The sequence below is a fragment of the Schistocerca cancellata genome, chromosome 2 (genome assembly GCF_023864275.1).
Source record: "Schistocerca cancellata isolate TAMUIC-IGC-003103 chromosome 2, iqSchCanc2.1, whole genome shotgun sequence".
Lineage (NCBI taxonomy): Eukaryota > Metazoa > Arthropoda > Insecta > Orthoptera > Acrididae > Schistocerca > Schistocerca cancellata.
In genome coordinates, this window is record NC_064627.1 from 128170004 (window position 1) to 128194065 (window position 24062).

Here is a 24062-nt window from a genome sequence, read left to right on the forward strand (position 1 = left end):
TCTGTAAAGCCACCCGATGACATGGTGCACCAAAGGATAACCTTGTTGACAGGCAATGGACGCTCGTGTAGTTGACATGGATTTTGCTGGAACCAGCAGCGAAAATTCTTTCTATTGACAAAGTGACTGAGGTGTAAGTGAGCTTCGCCCGACGTCCACGAGGTTGTTAACGAAACTGTCGTCGTTGTGCAGTTTTGCTAACATGGGTTCAGTATACGAGGAATATCTGGAAAGAAAGTTACGATCTGTCAAGAAATGGGAACCACTGTGAAACTCTAATAAAGCTTTGCAGATACGTGTTCGACAGCGTCTCTAGTAAGACTGTCGGTTGCATCACTTCGCTATTTTCAGTTCTGAGCACATGATGAGCACAAAAAGATGCGTAGTAAATAGTATCTCCCGCCACGTATGAGGTTCTGGTGAGAGATTTCGCCTGATCTTATGGAGCCCACATTACAGAACTGTCATACGGTTCCTACTTCGTGACAATTCTCGGGCCAGCCGCGGTGGTCTAGCGGTTGTGGCGCTGCAATGCAGAACCGCGGGACTGCTACGGTCGCAGGTTCGAATCCTGCCTCGGGCATGGGTGTGTGTGATGTCTTTAGGTTAGTTAGGTTTAAGTAGTTCTAAGTTCTAGGGGACTTATGACCTAAGATGTTGAGTCCCATAGTGCTCAGAGCCATTTGAACCATTTGAACAATTCTCGGTCGCAATCTGCAGGGGCAATGAACATGCTCCTGCAGCGTTTTCGATGGGAAGTGTTTGATCACGCGCCCTACAGCCTGTAATTGGCCCCCTGTGTGTTTCATCTCTGCTCACATTAACTACTGGCTATGAAGACAACATTTTCGCCCAGACAGCGAGCTGTAGATGAGCGAAGAGAATTGGCGGGAAGCACAGGCGGCTGCCTTCAATGACGAGTGTATTGGAAAGTTGGTAAAACGCTACGACAAATGCCTAAGTCGGAATGGTGACTATGTAGAGCAGTGGCTGGAAGCTGTAGCTAACTGTTGCAGATAAAATATTTCTGATTATCAGAGTGGTTTCCATTTCGCGATCAATCGGAACTTACTTTCCGAATAGCCCTAGTATTGTCTACACATTAGCAGATCGTTAGGATGAAGTTGCTGAACGGTCTACAGTTTGTACGGATGTAACTTTAAATTCACTTTCAGTATTGTTGATTACTCGAACGGTGAACCTATAGAGACTGAGGGATGTGGAACACTGCACTGCGGGTTTCCCATGAAAGCCGTTTGCGCAGTCTCGTTATGGTCTCCCGTACGGGTGGTTCGGGGTCTCCCAGCAGATTGATTCTTCAACGCAGAACTTTTGTTTCAAAACTGCGGACCCAGATGTTGACTGCATGCGCTGAGAGAACGCGACCATGAGGTCCGATCTTGAAATGACGCCGAAACTCTCGACGTTCGGGCTCCACTCTTACATTCTTGTAACAGGTTCCTACCATGAAGGCAGACAACACACCGTTTCATTGGTCCGTGACTATTGTGTAGGCCTACTAAATGTGAAACGTTCCCTTAGAAAAATTGTACAAGACTGTGCTTAAACTGACACACAATGTTTTTTAGCGCAACGCAATCTGACTATCAAAGATCCCTGCAAAAGAATGGCCCTGAGTAACATTAAACTATACCTTTCAGAAATCACTTACCTCACAAAAATCTTCATTACTGGAACTACTGCAATACAGCGAGCGACCTTTCACAAATAACTTACCTCACAAAAATCTTCATTACTGGAACTACTGCAATACAGCGAGCGCCACTACTGCCAGATAAATAAAAGATTCAAACTACTGAAGGTACTAACTACTAATAGGGATAGTTAGCAAATGAAAGATTTTAATAGAGAACAAACACTGTATTTACCTTAATATCATCAAAAGTCATAATACATGTAATTTCAAAACTCCGCCATTTCCTTCCACACATCCACCACTGCTGGCGGCTCACCTCTAACTGCGCAACGCTATGCGCTGTTCATATCCAGCTGCCGCTGCCCAACACTACAATGGCAGACAACAATGCAAACTAGCCACAGACTGCACACAGCACAGCCAGTGATTTTCATACAGAGCGCTACGTAACGTTGCCCATAAGAAAATATAAACAGCCTACTTACATAAAGAAAACATAAACAGCCTACTTACATAGCCCCCATGCTCCCCACAAAAAATTTTTCAATTTTTTTTTTTTAACTGTGTGCCTGACCGAGACTTGAACTCGGGACCTTTGCCTTGCGGGAGCAAGTGCTCTAACAACTTTTTTTTTAATCTCATTTTGTTCGTTTTCGTTCGTTGAATATGCTCGGGGCGGACGTCGTAAGACATCCGTTTAAGTTCGTTGTTGATCGATTAGCTCAGTTTTTTTATTACAGAGGGCTGCTAACCCGATAGCCAGATTGCGTTGCGCTAAAAAACATTGTGTGTCAGTTTAAGCACAGTCTTGTACAATTTTTCTAAGGGAACGTTTCAAATGGCAGGACAGTTCGAGTAGTATTCTACATGACATTCGGCGCCACCTCCCTCGCAGCGTTGCCACACCACGTTCCAAAATTTCCCATTCTTTTGAGTCATTCTGTACCTCGAGACGTGACCTACCAACTAATTCCATTTAATTAAGGTGTGTCATAGTGAACTTTTCTCCTGGATCTGATTCAGCACCTCTCACTAGATATCTGACCCAGCCGTCTGAGAACCAGAATTCTTCTACAACACCAGATCACAAAAACCCGCATTTTCCTGTAATTTGTTTATCGCCCAGGTTTCGTTTCCGATTAAAGCTACATTTCGGACAGATTCTTTCATAAACGAATTCCTACCTCATACATTTGTATTTGATCTCGTGCAGTATTCGTGTAGACGATAATTATCTTCACATCTGACGGCGTGTTTTGCCGTCAACATGTACAAAATCTTGGAGAGCCTAATCTGTTGAAGCGAAAAATGCATTTGACGATTTTCAAGGCGAAGGCGCAGTGTGCTTCTTCGTTATTACCCTTAAAGTTGGGCCAAACGGAAATCTGTTGGCTAGTTGGTTATTTTGGGGGAGGGGAACAAACAGCGAGGTCATCAGTCCCATAGGATTAGGAAAGGATAGGAAGGGAAGTCGGTCGTGCCGAAGCGGTTTAAGGAAATCACCAATAACCTAAATTTGAACAGTCGTCATACCAAATGCGAGTCCAGTGTGCTAACCACTGCGCCGCCTCGTCCAGTGAAAATCTGTTGACTGTACTGCTATACAAAAGGCTGAAAGATTCTGTCACCATTCTCCGCACACTTATATTACTCTCGATATCGATGCGAGCCATTAACCATGTGCAACACATGACTCATGCAGCTCCCAGCTGAAATTATCGGATTGCGTTCCTGGCACATGATTTGGAACCTTAGCTCGTCCACTTCCTTCTACGACGATCACCAGACGTCTGGCGAATCCTACACTCATCGGTGAAGAGAAACTGACGCTACTGATCCCGGCTTCAATCCAGACGTTTCCTTGCCCACCTTCATCACGCCCCAAAGTGATTAGTACACTCCTGGAAATTGAAATAAGAACACCGTGAATTCATTGTCCCAGGAAGGGGAAACTTTATTGACACATTCCTGGGGTCAGATACATCACATGATCACACTGACAGAACCACAGGCACATAGACACAGGCAACAGAGCATGCACAATGTCGGCACTAGTACAGTGTATATCCACCTTTCGCAGCAATGCAGGCTGCTATTCTCCCATGGAGACGATCGTAGGGATGCTGGATGTAGTCCTGTGGAACGGCTTGCCATGCCATTTCCACCTGGCGCCTCAGTTGGACCAGCGTTCGTGCTGGACGTGCAGACCGCGTGAAACGACGCTTCATCCAGTCCCAAACATGCTCAATGGGGGACAGATCCGGAGATCTTGCTGGCCAGGGTAGTTGACTTACACCTTCTAGAGCACGTTGGGTGGCACGGGATACATGCGGACGTGCATTGTCCTGTTGGAACAGCAAGTTCCCTTGCCGGTCTAGGAATGGTAGAACGATGGGTTCGATGACGGTTTGGATGTACCGTGCACAATTCAGTGTCCCCTCAACGATCACCAGTGGTGTACGGCCAGTGTAGGAGATCGCTCCCCACACCATGATGCCGGGTGTTGGCCCTGTGTGCCTTGGTCGTATGCAGTCCTGATTGTGGCGCTCACCTGCACGGCGCCAAACACGCATACGACCATCATTGGCACCAAGGCAGAAGCGACTCTCATCGCTGAAGACGACACGTCTCCATTCGTCCCTCCATTCACGCCTGTCGAGACACCACTGGAGGCGGGCTGCACGATGTTGGGGCGTGAGCGGAAGACGGCCTAACGGTGTGCGGGACCGTAGCCCAGCTTGATGGAGACGATTGCGAATGGTCCTCGCCGATACCCCAGGAGCAACAGTGTCCCTAATTTGCTGGGAAGTGGCGGTGCGGTCCCGTACGGCACTGCGTAGGATCCTACGGTCTTGGCGTGCATCCGTGCGTCGCTGCGGTCCGGTCCCAGGTCGACGGGCACGTGCACCTTCCGCCGACCACTGGCGACAACATCGATGTACTGTGGAGACCTCACGCCCCACGTGTTGAGCAATTCGGCGGTACGTCCACCCGGTCTCCCGCATGCCCACTATACGCCCTCGCTCAAAGTCCGTCAACTGCACATACGGTTCTCGTCCACGCTGTCGCGGCATGCTACCAGTGTTAAAGACTGCGATGGAGCTCCGTATGCCACGGCAAACTGGCTGACACTGACGGCGGCGGTGCACAAATGCTGCGCAGCTAGCGCCATTCGACGGCCAACACCGCGGTTCCTGGTGTGTCCGCTGTGCCGTGCGTGTGATCATTGCTTGTACAGCCCTCTCGCAGTGTCCGGAGCAAGTATGGTGGGTCTGACACACCGGTGTCAATGTGTTCTTTTTTCCATTTCCAGGAGTGTATATTGGACCCGCATACTGTAATACTGAGGAAAAAATAAACAGACAGCCTGCAGGACAACGTACAGTGTTCTGTTACTTAACAAGCCCTCGAATCACTCACACAGTGAGTTAATAGTCAGCAACGTGACACTGTCAAGCACTTCTTTCATACCTAGGAATATGAAATCTGCCTGTTGCCCTTCGTCCATAGTTCGCTGGATATCGTGTGAGAAAAGGGCAAAAATGTTTCACATGAGCAATGCTTCCTCAACCCGTGCTGATTTATGGGTAAAAGATTTTCTGTGTGAAGTAGAGCATGGGGAAGGAGACGGGAAGAGTGGATGGGAAACTCACAGAGGACATTGTAGTAACGCAAGGGCGAAAGTTCAAAACTTCTGGTGGATAGGGAATTGAACCGAGGTGCTTCGCTCCTGTAGAACGGTTACCTTAGCCCCATTTTTTTTCAGTTGGTGATTTCGTTTGGTCTGGGCGGACGTCACATGACATCTGTTCAAGTTGATCGTTGATTCCTTCACTCAGTTTTCTTTATTACAGAAAACAATCGGTGCTCTAACCGAACATGTGGAGCTACAGTGCCGGCAATCTCATTTTGTTCGTTTTTTTTATTTTATTTTTTTTTTATTTTTTTATTTTTTTTTAGTTCGTTGCATCTGCTCGGGACGGACGTCGCAAGACACCCGTTCCAGTTCGTCGTTGATCCATTAACTCAGTTTTTTTATTACACAGGGCAGCTAACCATCTGACCGAACACGCTGAGTTACCGTGCCGACACCCCATAGGCCACTTCGACACGCACACCATACGACCCAATTCTCAGTTTAGCGCAACCTGCAGTGCAGCGTCCGTCGCCCATTGAACCAATACTTTCAAATGACTGATTCCCGTAAGAGTTTGGGCGATACCAGTGCATCCTCAGTGAATCAAACGACAAGCAGCCGTAGCACTCATACAGAGTTGTATGTACGTGGGTGCTGTGTGTTTCGTCGCATATGTCCGACAGAATAGACAACTTTTAGATATAAGAGATTTTCTGTCTCTAGTAAACTTGTTACATTTGTGTTCAAGAATTTTGCAGCAAACTAACAGCGAAAATATTGGTCGGTAATTTTGGTTCAAAATGTTTCAAATAGCTCTAAACATTAAGGGACTTAACACCTAAGGTCATCAGTCTGTTAGACTTAGAACTACATAAACCTAACCAACCTAAGGACATCACACATATCCATGCCCGAGGCAGGATTCGAACCTGCGACCGTAGCAACCGCGTGGTTCCGGACTGAAGCACCTAGAATCGTTCGGCCACAGCGGCCGGCGGTAATTTTGGAAATCCGTTCTAATATCATCCTTACACACGGGAGGTATCTGAGATATTTTCTCTTGCTGCTTTTGACTTTGTGCGGGCCGAGAGATTCTCGATAGATGCAGGGTAAGTAAAGAGAAAATACCGAAGAGTATTGCCTATTATCAATCACTTTTTCAAAAGCACGTTTGTTTCATTCTTTATATTTCTTCATCCTTCAGTCGTTAGGACTCTTAAAACTTCAGAAAACAGCAGCTTTCCAGTTCAAAACTACGCAGGGGGTAAAGGTACATTGGGTCTTAAATACGTGCTCAATTGCAGTAGACAGATTAATAACAGCAGTGGACACCGGGCTCCAGCGCGCGAGAGAAAAGGATATAAAGGAAATAAAGGAACGTTAGCAAAAAGAAACAGGAATTATTTCTATAGCTCCGCGGATCTGTCTTCAATACAGTTCTGTGCAAGGGGCGATCAAGAAGTTTCCTTTTGTGCGTATATGCAACGTTGCACAGTTCCAATGCAGGTTTATAAGGTCAGACATTTAGGCAAAGGATTAGTACGACATACACATTTTTCCGATGGGCGTGCGGAATTTGCGGAAACGTGAACTATGGCGACGTTATTACGAAATGCGTCCAAATAGGATCAACGTGCAGTTAATCCTTCTTTGGTTGTCGAAGGACAAACCCCGTAGACGTTCACCGGAGAACTGAGAATGTCTATGAGGCTGCATCTTTGTCGGAAACCACTGTTGTGGAATGGTGCACCAAGTTTTATGACAGGGGGTGCAGCTGCGTCATGACAACGCACGTCACCGTATCGCAAATTCCGTAATGTAGAACTTACGCCAACTCAAGTGGAAGGCTCAAGAATCTTCCCTATAGTCCCGATTTCTCTCCATGCTATTATCAGACTTTAGGTGGCTTAAAGCCAACGGCCTTGTCGCAATGATAACACCGGTTCCCGTCAGATTAGCGAAGTTCAGCGCTGTCGGGCTGGGCTAGCACATGGATGGGTGACCATCCAGTCTGCCTGTTAGCAAGCAGGAAGCGCTCAGCCCTTGTGAGGCAAACTGAGGAGCTACTTGACTGAGAAGAAGTGGCTCTGGTCCCATAAACTGACGTACGGCCAGGAGAGCGGTGTGCTGACCACATGCACCTCCATATCCGCATCCGGTGACGCCCGTGGGCTCAGGATTACGTGGCGGCCAGTCGGTACCATTGGGTGTTAATGGCCTGTTCGGGTGGAGTTTAGTTTTATTAGGTCGCTTAAAAGCGGCTTTGAAGGTCGACGATGCCTGTCGGACATGGATGTGCACGAGGCAGTTACGGACTACTACAGGCAGCAGTATTTTACCAGACGGGTATCATCGACCTGGCGCGTCAGTGTGATGTTGCCCTCAGTGGTCATGGCGATGTTTCCTTACTGGATTACTGACGCTGGACAATGCCGCCTTAGTACGGAAACACTTTGTTGGCTGCTTATACATTACGGAAAATTGAGAGTTCCATGTAACTACACTCCTGGAAATGGAAAAAAGAACACATTGACACCGGTGTGTCAGACCCACCATACTTGCTCCGGACACTGCGAGAGGGCTGTACAAGCAATGATCACACGCACGGCACAGCGGACACACCAGGAACCGCGGTGTTGGCCGTCGAATGGCGCTAGCTGCGCAGCATTTGTGCACCGCCGCCGTCAGTGTCAGCCAGTTTGCCGTGGCATACGGAGATCCATCGCAGTCTTTAACACTGGTGGCATGCCGCGACAGCGTGGACGTGAACCGTATGTGCAGTTGACGGACTTTGAGCGAGGGCGTATAGTGGGCATGCGGGAGGCCGGGTGGACGTACCGCCGAATTGCTCAACACGTGGGGCGTGGGGTCTCCACAGTACATCGATGTTGTCGCCAGTGGTCGGCGGAAGGTGCACGTGCCCGTCGACCTGGGACCGGACCGCAGCGACGCACGGATGCACGCCAAGACCGTAGGATCCTACGCAGTGCCGTAGGGGACCGCACCGCCACTTCCCAGCAAATTAGGGACACTGTTGCTCCTGGGGTATCGGCGAGGACCATTCGCAACCGTCTCCATGAAGCTGAGCTACGGTCCCGCACACCGTTAGGCCGTCTTCCGCTCACGCCCCAACATCGTGCAGCCCGCCTCCAGTGGTGTCGCGACAGGCGTGAATGGAGGGACGAATGGAGACGTGTCGTCTTCAGCGATGAGAGTCGCTTCTGCCTTGGTGCCAATGATGGTCGTATGCGTGTTTGGCGCCGTGCAGGTGAGCGCCACAATCAGGACTGCATACGACCGAGGCACACAGGGCCAACACCCGGCATCATGGTGTGGGGAGCGATCTCCTACACTGGCCGTACACCACTGGTGATCGTCGAGGGGACACTGAATAGTGCACGGTACATCCAAACCGTCATCGAACCCATCGTTCTACCATTCCTAGACCGGCAAGGGAACTTGCTGTTCCAACAGGACAATGCACGTCCGCATGTACCCCGTGCCACCCAACGTGCTCTAGAAAGTGTAAGTCAACTACCCTGGCCAGCAAGATCTCCAGATCTGTCCCCCATTGAGCATGTTTGGGACTGGATGAAGCGTCGTCTCACGCGGTCTGCACGTCCAGCACGAACGCTGGTCCAACTGAGACGCCAGGTGGAAATGGCATGGCAAGCCGTTCCACAGGACTACATCCAGCATCTCTACGATCGTCTCCATGGGAGAATAGCAGCCTGCATTGCTGCGAAAGTTGGATATACACTGTACTAGCGCCGACATTGTGCATGCTCTGTTGCCTGTGTCTATGTGCCAGTGGTTCTGTCAGTGTGATCATGTGATGTATCTGACCCCAGGAATGTGTCAATAAAGTTTCCCCTTCCTGGGACAATGAATTCACGGTGTTCTTATTTCAATTTCCAGGAGTGTATATTGTGCGCTCATAGGTAGCAAACCGCGCCTAGTACACGTCCAACGCGACACTCTGGGGCCACAGCACAGTTGCGACACCTGAAGATGAGCTACATTGAGTCCGAAACTGGTCGTGATAATAAAACAAATTTACAACTGACACGGTATTTTGAACCTCTAGTATACGATCTGCTTCTTAATCATAATTCGGTAGGTACTTGGTACGATAACTCGCTGTGAACCAAATTTATTGGAAAGAATTCGGTGGTATCCGCTTTTAAATTATCTGGACTACATGAATGCAAGAGAAGTTATAATTCGTTGATTCCTGTATGTGTCCGCAAGACTTTTAATACTGACACTAATCCTTGTTTTCCAAATTTCACGTTTGTCATATTTGACAATGGCAGTAGCCGAAACAGAGTAGCAAGTAACACGGTTTCACTCACAAAATTATTACTTCCTCTGAATTACTACTCCCGTTTATAAACTACGAAAAGTATCATAAATGGGTTTTCTTTAGTAAATTTAAATTAAATAAAAGTTAGATATTCTTCATTAATAATTTCTTGCTAATAGTGACTTTGTGACAGAGTAAAAACGTCACTAGTTTACCGATCGCAGCTTGTCTGTATCCATGTAAAGCATGACCAAAATGAAACGACAGGAAGAAGTTTGCAAGTCTTTCATGAAATACGTAAACTTAGATAACGAACAGGAGAAATTTTCTTTGAAGAAGATGCTGGATATGCTTATGTCTGTGCTGAATGGTCTAACAGCAACCAAAAAAGTACCAGTTTTCTATTGCTAGCACGTACAAAATGGGTCCATATATTACAGAATAATCATGTTATTACCGGATGTCATTTCACTTAATGCTTCGTAACGCAATTACAGTTTCGTGCGACACAGAGTTACTCGATGGCAATGTAATCACGCATTTGAATTCTGTTTGAGCGACCGTCATAGCGTGCTCACTTTGTGAGAGGTTACGTGCTGGCAGCAATATCGCATTTCAACTCCTCTTCGCTACCAATATCTGTGGCAATAACGTGTTGAGAGTACATGATTTGATTTTGGTAGTATGTGGTTGTATAGTAATGTTTCTTCATAGCAAAAAAGCGAAAAGCATCGATCTACATACATCCAATTATAAATCAGCGTTCATCAAGAAATTTCTTCGGATTACACCTGATATTTATAATTATTGCTGCTTCCAAATTAGTGTATACGCTTATTGTGCTCTAGTCGTTAAGATATTCTACAGTAGAAATTTAGCGCGCACATTTTCTTTTCTGTGCCTGAAATAGTGCAACACCTACATTCTGCAAAACTGATCCTGTGTGCAGAGTGCTTTTGCTAAATGCTGATAAACTACAACAAACGGTCTGTGAGAGGATAACGAGGAAAGATGGTCGAATCGATATTATGGTCGGAAACACGCTCCAAGGGAGGTACAACTACCTGAACGTGGCGATAAAACATCTTTGACAGCAACAGACAGTTGGTCAGCCATCAAGAAGTTAGCTAGATGACCGTGTGGAACGCTCTCCACGACAGCTGTCACTATGCGTACCTCTTGCAAAACATGGGAAGCCTCATTAGCTACGAACTTTTCTCCGTGGCAGCGGTTTCCTCTCTGGTCCGTCACACAGACTCCAAAATGCTGGGATTTCTGTCGTTCATCCTATTCACAGCCGAGGTTACCTGCACTAGCGGCTGTGACGTCAACCTTTAGAACGCCCAGCTGTGGGCTACGGAGAATGCCCATGGTACGTATGGTGGCAACGAATGATTAGCACTGATTCAGCCTCAGTGCGTGGACGGGAATTACTTGCGAACACCTCGTGGGGGCAGTAATCCTTCCACAATACCTCACAGGCATGGTTCCTTATAAACTACTGCAAAATCAGCCTGTGTTTAATAAACGGTCATTCGGGTGGTTGGTACTTCTTTGTGAGACAAGGACAACACTTTGTTCAAAAGAATGAGGCACCAAATATATACAGTTTTGGTTTATTTTAAACTTTAATTATTGTGTTTCCTATTCTACATAATTTAACGAGATGGTTATTAGCTGCACTGTCTTTATTAAATCAGAACTTTGCAATAGTCACAGAACTGGCATGACTACGTGAGTGTATTCATGTGGTATTTGCATAATCAGTCAACCTCAGAACTTTTTGTTACGCCAGCCTGAACGGGAAGGAGACCAGTGAGTGGACGGCTCCCTAATGTTTTTGCTGTTGTAGCAAAGGGGCTTCAGTGATCTCAATAATACCTCTCGGACAAGGAATTTAAGTGATCTTGCACCATCATCCGCCAGTCTGTAGCAGGGCAGAAAGTTTCCATCAGTGTGTCATTAGTAAGTGGTTTTTAATTATTTGTAGGTATATGCGTTATGCCGTTGACTCTAAGAGAGTCATAAACAGAAGACTATGGCCGGAGTTCTTCATTCGAAGATACAGAAGCAGGATGCTTCATTCCATCACATAAACTACAGGGTGTGCATATAGTCGGGAAGATGTTCAACTATTTACTGCACAAAAACTACAAATTGTACAGATGTCATACACACTGCATTTTGAAGAGAAACTCTGAAAGCTTTTTTTAACAAACATTCGATACGCGAACCATGAGTGACCCGGCAGACCTCAATACGGTAATGGAATTCTTGCCATAGCCGCCTCAGCATGGCACTGTCGACTGTGGCAGTCGATTCCCGTATTCTCTCCCGGATCTCTGCTACATCACGTGGTAGAGGTGGTATATACACCATACCTTTAATGTGTACCTACAAAAGAAAGTCACACGGAGTGAGATATGGTGATCGGAGAGGCCATTTTATGAAACGGTGAACTCCATCAGACAGAAAGCTCGCTCCGCACCTGAACTCGCCATGTTTGCGACTAGCGCTGACCATCGGCAAGTTACCAAACTACGCTGTGACGGTATACACGAAAGAAAAACTTTCAGGGTTTCTCTTCAAATTGACGTTCGTACGATATCTGTACAATGTTTCGTTCTTGTGCAATAAACAATTGAAGGTGTTCCCGGATTTTATGAAAACCCTGTACAAATTTTACAGTCACTCGTGATTTATTCCTGCAAGATCTAATATACGAGAGTGAGTCAAATGAAAACTTTAAATAATTTTTTAAACATTATTTATTGTGCAGAAGTGGTACATAGCTATATCACTTTTCAACATAATCTTCCCCACACTCAACGCAAGTCCTCCAGCGCTTACAAAGTCCATAAATTCCTTCAGAAAAAAATTCTTTTGGTGGTCGGCGCAATCACTGATGCACCGCGTGGCTTACCTCTCCATCAGAACCGAACTTCGTTCCTCCCATTGTGTCTTTGAGTGGTCCAAACATGTGGAAATCACCTGGGGCAAGGTCTGGTGAGTATGGTTGATGAGGAAGACACTCAAAATGCAGGTCTGTGATAGTTGCAACTGTTGTACGGGCAATGTGGGGCCTTGCATTGTCATGTTGCAAAAGGACACCTGCTGACAGCAATCCACGACGCTTTGATTTGATTGCAGGCTGCAGATGATTTTTTAGATCAGTGTATGATGCACTGGCGACAGTAGACCCTCTAGGCAGGTAATGCTCCAAAATGACGTCTTTTACATCCCAAAAGAGAGTCAGCATAACCTTCCCTGCTGATGGTTCTGTTCGAAACTTCTTTGGTTTCGGTGATGAGGAATGGCGCCTTTCCTTGCTCGCTCTCTTAGTATCCAGTTGGTGGAAGTGAACCCAGGTTTCGTCCCCAGTAACGATTCTTGCAGGGAAGTCATCACCTTCTCGTTCAAAGCGTCAAAGGAGTTCTTCACAAACATCAACACGTTGTTCTCTCATTTCAGGAGTCAGCTGCTGTGGCATCCATCTTGCAGACACTTTGTGAAACTGGAGTACATCATGCACAATGTAGTGTGCAGACCCATGACTAATCTGTAAACATGCTGCAATGTCATTCAGTGTCACTCGGAGGTTTTCCTTCACTATGGCTTCAACTGCTGCAATGTTCTGTGGAGTCACAACTCGTTGTGCCTGACCCAGATGAGGAGCATTTTCCACTGATGTCACACCATTTGCGAACTTACTGCTCAATTCATAGACTTGCTGCTGTGACAAACATGCATCACCGTACTGAACCTTCATTCGTCGATGAATTTCAATAGGTTTCACACCTTCACTTCGCAAAAACCGAATAGCAGAACGCTGTTCTTCCCTGGTGTAAGTCGCAAGTGCCGTGCCCATCTTTATATTGATACTGCGACGGTATGTGTGCATGTGCACTATGCTGCCATCTACAGGCCATTCTGCACGCTGTTTGTAGCACGCTTACCAGCTTGCGGGATAACGGTGCGAAATTTCAATTTGTTATTACAAATTGAAGGTTTTCATTTGACTCACTCTCGTAAATGTGGGATATTGCCCTCTCGTCTCGTATAGGGTGTCTAACAGATGCTGTGTTCTCGAATTGCTATAAGACAGTTCAAGCAAATAACATTAGTAGTTCAATTCAATCAAGAAGATTGACAATTAGTTTGAAATGACAATGTTGTAGCAAACGATGGGCGACAGGCAACAAATCCGTGTCCTTTGCCATATATAATGTTCATGCAGGCAATAGATATGGATCACTAATAACTATTCTCGCAGCACTCTCTGCTAGGCCATGCTAATGCTCCGTGAATACTGTCCATTAATGTCTAGCCAAGGCTGGCAGGAGTGGCGCTTATATTCACTTCGGCTAAATGGCGCTCCTATCGTGTTGACTTCCTGGTCAGCGTGCTATTGGCTGACGTCGTCTCACCGCCTTCTCTGCTCCTGCGTTCCTCTTCTTCGTTCCGGCGCTTGTGGTTACACCAGAGCAACAAAAATAAGTTCTCTGGAAATATTGCATTTAAAATGGCTGTGTGGGCATTCAGCCGCATGGAAACATCCAGACGGAGCGATATTTCTCAAGATGACTTGATGCCATCTTCAGGCGGTACTTGTAACTGATTTATCTCCAGCCGTTATTGTCAGTAGATGAATCCAGGCGGTGCAGTTGCTTCGCTATTGAAGCAACTTTCCATTTGGTCTCAGAAGGACTGCATGGTGTCTGTACCAGACTTCCCTACTTCAGAAAACGTAGAGTTCGTAAATGGAAATCGAAACCAGGTTTTTCTGTACTGCAGGCTGCGACGCTCATCATTTTTATTTTTTTCTTCTGCACGCCAAACATTCGCCCTCAGTAGCGTGAGATTCATGCCATGAGAAAAACTGAATTATGGTCAGAAAATGTGCCGAAGTGTAAAATAATAACATAAGAAATGTATTCGTAGTTGTGAGTATGGACAATCATCAGTTGTTCAACTATGTGTCTACAAGCTGTACTCACAAATGCATTGTGCATTCATGTCCGAAGGAACTTTGCATCGTAATTCGCAACAACATAGGCACTGCAATATCGTAGGAAAATAATAGTCCTAAATCAAAAAAAAAAAAAAAAGCTGACGAACAAAAACATTTTGTTGAGCTTGGTAACCCAATAAGTCTTCTCTTTTCAAGTTAACATTTAAAATTTACGTTTAGACATATGTCACTAAGTCTCCTTCTTCATGTCTTAAGAATGAATTATGGAAACTGTCCTCAGGATGGAACATAAACAGTTTTTCTTTTTTTAAAAAAGTATATAAATTTATTGTCCATGTAGCTTAAAGAAATTATCTTCGTCTTGTTAAAGAAAGGTAGTTATGAAGTGTTAATTAAACGCACAAATCTGTCTTGGGTAAATTCTCCCTGCACCAGACCATTGTTCCTAACTAGCCAAAAAACGGTTATAATAAAATGAACAACATTCATGTGTTCAGACAGAATCTTCTTTCTTCTCCTGTTTACGTTAGTCTTGATTAAAAAATTCACTTAGTTTTCTTTATAATTTCTGTTTCTATTAGTATGCGAAGCTCAGCTGTCAGGCCCAAGCTCCCTCCTTGCTCTTATCGTCTTTTGATAGCAGATGATCGACAGTAAATCCTTTTAACCAGTTAACTGTGTTTTGTGTTTCTTTTTCCCGGGTCTGTGAACGCTAGATCGTCCGGTGCCAGAAAATCTGTAGGCGTTACTGTGTCAAGTGAAGTACTGGCTATTTGTGTTAACTTCCACCTGATATATCAATATATCTTTAACTTGTTTACAGATGATCCTGTTCTCTTCGGTATCTTAATACTGCACAGAGAAACTGACAGATGGATCTTACAAGATTTACAATTAGTCGTAGCTTCTTTGTTTACAGCAAAGTGTCATGTCATTTTTATGTCAGATGGCAGTTTACGACTTTGTGTATTTTCCCAAATTGCTTTCTAGTTATGGAATTTATGCTTTTGTTCTGTATTATTTCATTTCTTTTCTTTCAGCAGGTGACTGTACACTGTCTTTAGTTTCGTCATTTCTTTCCCAGGCACTCGCGCCTATAAACGGATGTATTCTATTACAAAACATTTCAAATGACAAATTCCGCTTCCTGTTTGCTGTCCATTAATAGGTGGTGTGAAGGTGACCGGAGCTATTTAGTTTAACAGATCTGCTGCAAGACCTGTGTACTGGAGAGATATAATGCCTGTGCCCTGTTATCAAAAGCTGTGAGCTTTAAGCCACCATTTTTTTAGCAAGTGTCAAGGTGTCACACTGAAGATGTCGCCACCGATCGTAATGTAGTATGGTGTTGATTTTTGATTCGCTTGACTATTTTTTTTTCATTTGGAAATGGAGGCCGTCGACGAATTACATCCGTAAGACGTAATTCATATACGCGTATAGTGAGTAACTACACGGCCTCTGTCGTAAAAATTATGGTTTCAGTTTTGTGTTGGACTTACTCCTGTTACCCCCTCCCCCCCTCCCCAATAAATATTCTGTTGCTCAATGAAAAAGTTCTTGACAAAAGAAAAAAAGTATCGTGAAATTTCAGCAAAGCACAAGCTCAGTCCATCAAGTTTGCAACGTCTGATATGTTAAAACATTTCCAGCGTTCTAGGTTTTAGATCGTCAGTTACAGTTGAAGGTTGGACCAATACGTTCTACAGCATGAATATTCCGACGTCCACCTTTGAACATGATGCACCATTTTCGAACTGACTTTTCATTCAGTTTTCTGTTTGAACAGGGGGAACATTTCTTTCATTCGGAAACTATATTGTTTCACGGACCTCTTAATTCTCGGGATCGTTAATTTCATCATACGTTTTAAAATCACTAGAAAAACAGTAACCAACCATTCCCACATGTTATCGTTGTGCTGGTACCGAAAGCAAACAACGTCTTTGACATGGCAGCGTGGGGTGAGTGGGATGGTTTCGCAGCTCTTCAAATCAAAACGTTCGAGGGAAATTAAAAATAAAGTAAAAAATCTAGTGGTAGGTATCAGACTCCACACATAAAAGCAACCCACAACATGACTCACATTCTCCTGTCGAACCCACGTACTTAGTTCCTGGCCAAATCCACACGACTCTTATTCTTCTTCTTCTTCTGCTCCTACGGCTCTTCAAGGCTTAGGCAACAAGTTGCTCTGATTTTACAAATTTTCTCTTCGACTTCAGTGCAATGTCGAAGTCTCTAGAAAACAGGATTTGTTGCTTTTCTCTGGATGTCTTTCGTTTTCTTTTATGGGGGCAGCATTAGTCATAATCCGATGAGTTTGTCTCTTGTATTTATTTTTTATTTGTAAACCTGTCAATCGTCCCATAGGTCGTAATATAAAAGGGAGAGATATAGAGCCAAAGAAACGTTACCATTCCTGTCGATCCACCCACCAGAGACGTTAGGTTTAGATGATATGTCTGCTAACAAGTAGAATGTGCCAGGTCAGGCATACTAGAGTAAGATACCCATTCGTGTAGTCAGCTCATCTACGTGGCATGGGTTTAACAAGTCGTTGGAAGTCTTTGGTGCGACGTCACATGTCCTAGACAGCTGTTAAGATTGCTCGTCAATATTTTATAAAGTTTTAGATTTCGGACACTTATTTTAAGAAATACTGGTGTTAATACGACTGTTAACTTAGGGGTGTTATGCAGGAATTTTACGAAAAAGAATCAGGTAAATATTGTGGGTAGAGCTGGGAATAGACTTGATAGAGACAGTGAATATGATGTAGATGGAAAAGATTTGATGTGCACGCACAGACAAACGAATGATTACAGCTTCAGAAAAAAATGGAATGATGTACTCGAGAGAAAGTGGTTCAGAAACTGAGCAAGTCAGTAAAGCGTAGGCCCACCTCTGGCTCCTGCACAAGCAGATGTTCAGCTTGGCGTTGATAGAGTCGTTGGATGTACTCCTGAGGGACATCGTGCCAAATTCTGTTCAACTTGTGCGTTAGATCGTCAAAGTCCCAAGATGATTGGGAAGACTCAGCCAATAATGCTCCAAGTGTTCGTAATTGGCGAGAGGTCGGGTATGTTTATTTGCCAAGGCATGGTTCGGCAAGCACGAAAACGAGCAGTAGAAACACTCGCCGTGTACAGGCAGACACTATCTTGTTGAAATGTAGGCCCAAGATTGTTTGCTATGAAGGACAACAACACGGGGAGCAGAATATCGTTGACATACCTGTGTGCTGCAAGAATGCCGCGGAAGACAACCGAGATAAATGGTAGCCCAAACCATAATTCCTCCTTCTTGGGATATATAGCTTTCGACAGTCAGATTGATACCTCAAGGCTGTCTGTGGCATTGCCAGACACATCTTCATTGGTCATTGGGATGACGTGAGGGATTTTTAGGCTTGGCAGTGGCTTGAGGTGTTCTTATGAACATCCACCACTCGATATGCAGCAAGGAATGTCAAACAGCATTCAGAATAAAGACACTAAATCAGTAAACTGTCGAAGTATTCGCAATAAAGTTCTCGAATTTACTGTCCTCCAGGAAAGTTCTGGCACTCAAATTATAATTGTGACCGAGAGCTGGCTGAAACCAGAATTGGAAAGCTCTGAGACGTTTAGTGAGTTATGGAATATTTATCGGAGAGACAGATTAGAGGCCATATGAGAGGGAGTGTTCATTGGAGTTGACAAAAATATTATCTTTATTGAAGTCGAGGTTGAGTGTGACAGTAAAGGTCAACAGGTGTTGGCGAAACACAGTTAAGACTGGATGTCTGTACTGGCCATCTGATTCTGCTATGACATTTCTAGGGTTTATTCAAAGAAAGTCTACAGTCAATAGCGCGTTAGTACCCAGATCATGCAATACTGGTTGGCGACGACTTTAGCCTACCATGTATGACTGGTCATTCATTGCGGAGGGGGCGGGGGGGGGGACAAACAGATGGTCGTGCAAAATACATTTGAACACGTTTTCTGGGAATTGTCTTCAACAGCTAGGTCAGCAGCTTACACGCAATGAAAATGTTTTAGACCTTGTAGCTACAAACAGGTCAGATCTTATCGATAGTGTCAGTATACAAATGGGGATTAGTGATCAGAATGTCATTATAAACACTACCATTACGAAAGTTAATAAAACAGTCAAGAAGGCTAGGAGAGTGTTTCTGCAATATAGAGCAGATAAGCAGTTATTAACAATGATTTAGTGAATTCGCATCACTTAGCTCCATTAAGATGGATGTAGAGAAATTATGGGCGAAGTTTAAGCAAACTGCATCTCGTTGTATGGAGAGTTACATGCCTTGTAGGTGGATAAAGGATACCAAATGACCACTATGGTTTAATAATGAAATCTGGTAATTGCTAATTATGCAGAAGGTGTTTCATTTTCGGTTCAAAAGGGAATGCATAAATGACAACAAGCGAAGGTTAGTGGAGATTTGTGCGCCTCTGAAAGATCTGTGTGTGAATCACACAACTGCCACTGTCACCTTAGTAACAGATCTGGCAGAGAACCTGAGAAAATTGTGGCTGTACATAAAATCGATAAGCAGGTCTAAGGCGTCCATTCAGTCCGTTGTTGACCAGTCTGGTGTGGCAGTTGAATATAAGTAGTATGTGTAACAGAGTTCTAGGACAAAGAGCAATTCATAGTAAAATTTCCAAGACGTCAGCCTAGAGCAATCTTACACATACTACTTCACTATATAAATAAGAACGTGTGTCTACGAGAGTTCTAGAGCAGTGAGCATTTCACAGTAAAATTTCCAAAATGTTGACCAAAAATATAATTTCCCAGTTTCATTGAACCAAAAATTCACCAAAAAATCGTAATTCCCTCATTTCGAAAAAAAGTAAATTCTACCGAAATACTAAATAAAAAGAAATGCTGAAGAAAGCTGAGTGATATAAAAAACTTAGAAATTATAGCAATGGAAACCATAATGTAATTAAAGGAAAAATATAATATTTTAAAGATTTATTGAAAATGAATCACACAAATAGGTCGATTGATTTTTTTATCTCAATAAACAAAATGAAAATTTAGAAGTTTATCTAATTTATCATCATCATCATTTTTAAAGAACTCAGTCTAACGATCTGGAAGACTAACTCTATATTTTTATCTTCTATCGTTTTATGAAAATATTTCAAAAGGAAAACAACAAGCCAAAAGATCTTTAAATTTTTCATTCATTTACTTAATTAAAAATTTTGCGGCATTCTAAGTTGAGAATCACGTATTAAAATACTTTTGCCTTAAATAACGAAGTATGGAATAGTATAATTTTGAATATTCTCATTAAAAATGCATATACTTTCATGGCGTTTTTTGAAGAGTTAAAACATTCATTGTTCTAGTCATATTAATTACATAAATAGGATAATTTTGAATAAAATTTACATAATTATTTAATTGAGTTACTGTTTTAAAATCTCTAAAACAATCATAAGCTTTTAAGAAGTTATTGGCAGACCAAGATTTCGTAGTTCTTGAGGAAAAACTTCATTTCTTCCATTTTTAACATGGATATTTTGTAATTTAACATAATCAAATAAAGAAGAATCAAGTAATTAATTATTACTTCGATTAGTTTGGTAAACCACGAAAATAAAGTAAGCCATACCAAATTCTTTACAATTATAATAATTAGTGATATCTAGTTAAAAATTTCTTTTTCCCTGTGAACCAGAAAATCAATAATTGAAGAAAGAAACTTGAATATTTGGATTTTTATGTCTTTCTTCCTCTAATTCAAGTGAATATTCTGGTTCATATTTAACAACAAATACACGAATTTACATATTTTAACAACATTTTTACCTTCTTTTGGAAGAGTAGAATTATCATTATCTGTAGTGCAATGAAGAGCAGAATCTAGTTGATCGTTTCTAGAACTCAAAGTAAAAATAACAGTTAATTCTCCTTCAAACATAATTTCTTTATGATCTATCAAAAATCCATAAAATAATTCTAAAGGACAAAAAACTTTATTTTTGTTTAGAGTTAATGTTTCTATTAATAAGAATATGACATTTCAGATTTCATTCATTTGAAACAGAAGAAGTTGATAAAAGAGATGAAGCAGAATTAAATGGATGTTCGATTCTAGAAAAAATATTTTTTTAATAGTAATAACCTCAAATAATTTTAAAACATTATTATCAATTAGTTTAATATTTGAATTACCATCATATGTAGAAAAATCGATTCCATCTGTATAATAACAACAAAACTCATACAAAGTTGAGAAAAATTTAGATGAATAAAACCATGACGAATATTAATATAAATTTTTGTTTGCTTGTAAGGAAGATTTAAAGAATTTTTTGTTTTTCCAGTAACATGAAATAAATAAAATTTATAACTTTTGATTTGGTTCATGATTTAATAAAGCAAAAATTCCTTAATTCAGTTTTAAAACTACTGTAACATTAGCACCATTAAATTAAATTAAATTTTTATTTTCATCGGTTATAGTTATTTCTGAATTATGAATAGTATCGAAAATTGAAATTTTTATTCTATGACTTGCTTCATAAATAATTGTGTCACCAGCCTCAGTATGTGGTTTAAATGAAGAAATAATATTAGTTTCTTAATGAAAATGATCACTATGTTTAACAAATAGTCCAATATACAAATTAACAATTATATTAATTAATTGAAATGGAATAATTATAGGAACAATTTTAGAAATGGGTTTTATTAGATTCAATTGTTTGATTATTAAATGCCAAATCACTTCCAATATAATTTTCTTTTATATCCATGTTGAATTTTTTATCCTTTCCAATAACAATTCTATTTAAAATTCTATCTGCAATAATAAGGAGGAATAAATTTTTCATGGTACATCAACCAACAGGGCAATGGCCTTCCGCAGCAGATACAGTGGTTTCCATGAGATCACTGAAGTTAAGGGTTGTCGGGCATGGTCAGCACTTGGATCGGTGACCATCCAGGTTGCTATATGCTGTTGCCATTTTTCAGGGTGCACTCAGCTTCATGATGCCAATTGAGGAGCTACTCGACCGAATAATGGCGGCTTTGGTCAAGAGTACCATCATAATGACTGGGAGAGTGGTGTGCTGACCCCATGCCCCTCTTACCGGCATCCTCCACTAAGGATTACACGGCAGTAAGATGGTCCCAGAAGGCCACTCGTGGCCTGCAGATGGAGTGCCTTTTTTATATTGACCAATAGGAATTTCTATTGTTTCCCCATCACAATATAATTTATTATTTTTAAAAGTAGTATCTTAAGTTAAAATGTTGACTAAAACTATTAGTTAGAAAATTTCAATTTTTTAAATTTTTTTAGACAAGGTGACACAAATATAAAAAAAATATTTATCAGAGTCTGTTGGTGGTGAGTTAAAGTTTGATGAATTTAAAGTGTTAAGTCGTAAATATTAGAATAAAGATAAATTTGGTTTTGTAACAATAGATATGACAAGAAAAATTAAGGAATTATAGAGAAAAGATTAAGAAAATTTTGAATGTCAAACATAAATGTTAAACATAAATATTAAACATAAGTTGTTGTTCATAAAAGACGTACATCATTAAATGTAAATTAATAAATAAGATCCAAAAATGCTTAAGAAAACCAAACAAAATAAAAAAGTAAATGAGGAATTAATGGAAGATCTTAAGAAACAGAAAAATGAACAAAATAAGAAAAATTTAAAAAATATCAGCCAGTTATAGGTACATTAGAAAAAGTTAAATAAGAAATACATAGAAAAGAGGAAAAGGTTTGAAACACAACTTAAGCAAAAAGAGAACTTGAGAAACAGGAGATTCCTTCTGATCGACAATATTTAGATGAATTTAATGATCTTCCACTTCGTGAACATACTGAGGAAATCCAGCTAAATATGACTACACATTAAGTGAATCAGAAATAAACAGTTTATTAGATATTATGAAAAATAAAGAAAATTAAAACGAAACAGGAAAAGATGATGAAAAAGCGAAAATAAGTGAAAGATTTTAGAATTTGTATATCATAGTGGAAGTGAAATTTTTGGATGAAGACCTGTAGGTCCTTATTAATATGTTTGTAAATTTCCACTAGCATTCAATGGTGATACAATAAAAAGTGACAGAAAAGAATATGAAGAAACAAATGGATTAATGAAACTTAAACTAAAAAGCAAATAAATGCAGATGATTTTGGAACAGAATTTGATTCTCTTAATTTTGAAAATCATGCAAGAATTTTATTTGACTCATATACTGTATATTTTGAAATAAAATATAACCAACTAGAGGAACTAAATATAATCATTTAATTATTACAATTGTTGGAGAATATTGTCCTAGTTTTTCATAAAGAAATTCTAAAGATTCATTACAAAAGTTGTTGAAGGCTTAGTGAAAAGATATTTAGAAAAACCAGTTGAATACATCTGGATCAATGATGTTAGAAATTTAATTGCACCTTGCCCCATTAATTCATGGTGAAGAATTTGCAGGATATAAAAATTATCATAATTAGAAAGTAGGAATAACTCAAATGTTAACTAATGACTTTATTGATTTTACAATTAATAATCAAAGAAGATTTGCTTATTTACTCAGATTTTTGAATAATTTGCCGTATACTAATGACTATTGATTTTTATAATTAATAATCCAAAAAGAATTGCTTATTTTCTCAGATTTTTGAATAATTTACCATATACACTTTGGGAAATACTGAAAAGTTTCAGATAATACTTTAATTAAGAAATTACCATTACAAATGCATTTACCTGGTTACAATTATTGTGGTCCAGGAACAAAACTGAAAGAAAGACTAGATAGAAATGATAAAGGAACTAATCCATTAGCTGAAATATGTAAACATGTCATTGTTTAGAGAAGTAATACAAATTAAGAAAAAAGACTTTAAGCTGATAAACTACTTCAGTTATTTACAAAAGAAAGAAGGCATACAAAAGATGCTTCTTCAGGAGGAAAAGTAGCTGCTGCTATTAGCAATTGGAATACATGTTAATGAAAATTGTTTCAGTTTTAAAATTCTTTATTAGTTTTGAATGTCTATAAATGAATAATTTTTCGAATGGTTATACTTTCATACCTAGTCGCAAAACTAAACCAAAATCAATTAAAATAAAATATAATAATGAACAATTAAATAGTATTGTACAATTATTAACCGATGTTCACAAAATAAGAAATAGAAAAAAACTGATCGAAATTCATTTGTTTCATTTACTATTCATATTGTGAAAATGGATGTTGAATATTTAATGTACACAAAAGGAACAAAACATGAAGGTGGGTTTTTACCACTAATATTAGCTGCAGTACTTTATTTACCAACAATTTCGTCACTTTCAGGTGGAAGTGCAGCAACTGTTAAAGAACTTACAAATAAGAAAAGAGGTGATAAACAATGATAACAACAAAGAAGACAAATTTGGAAATGGAAAAGGAAGGAAGAGGAGAATAAATTCAA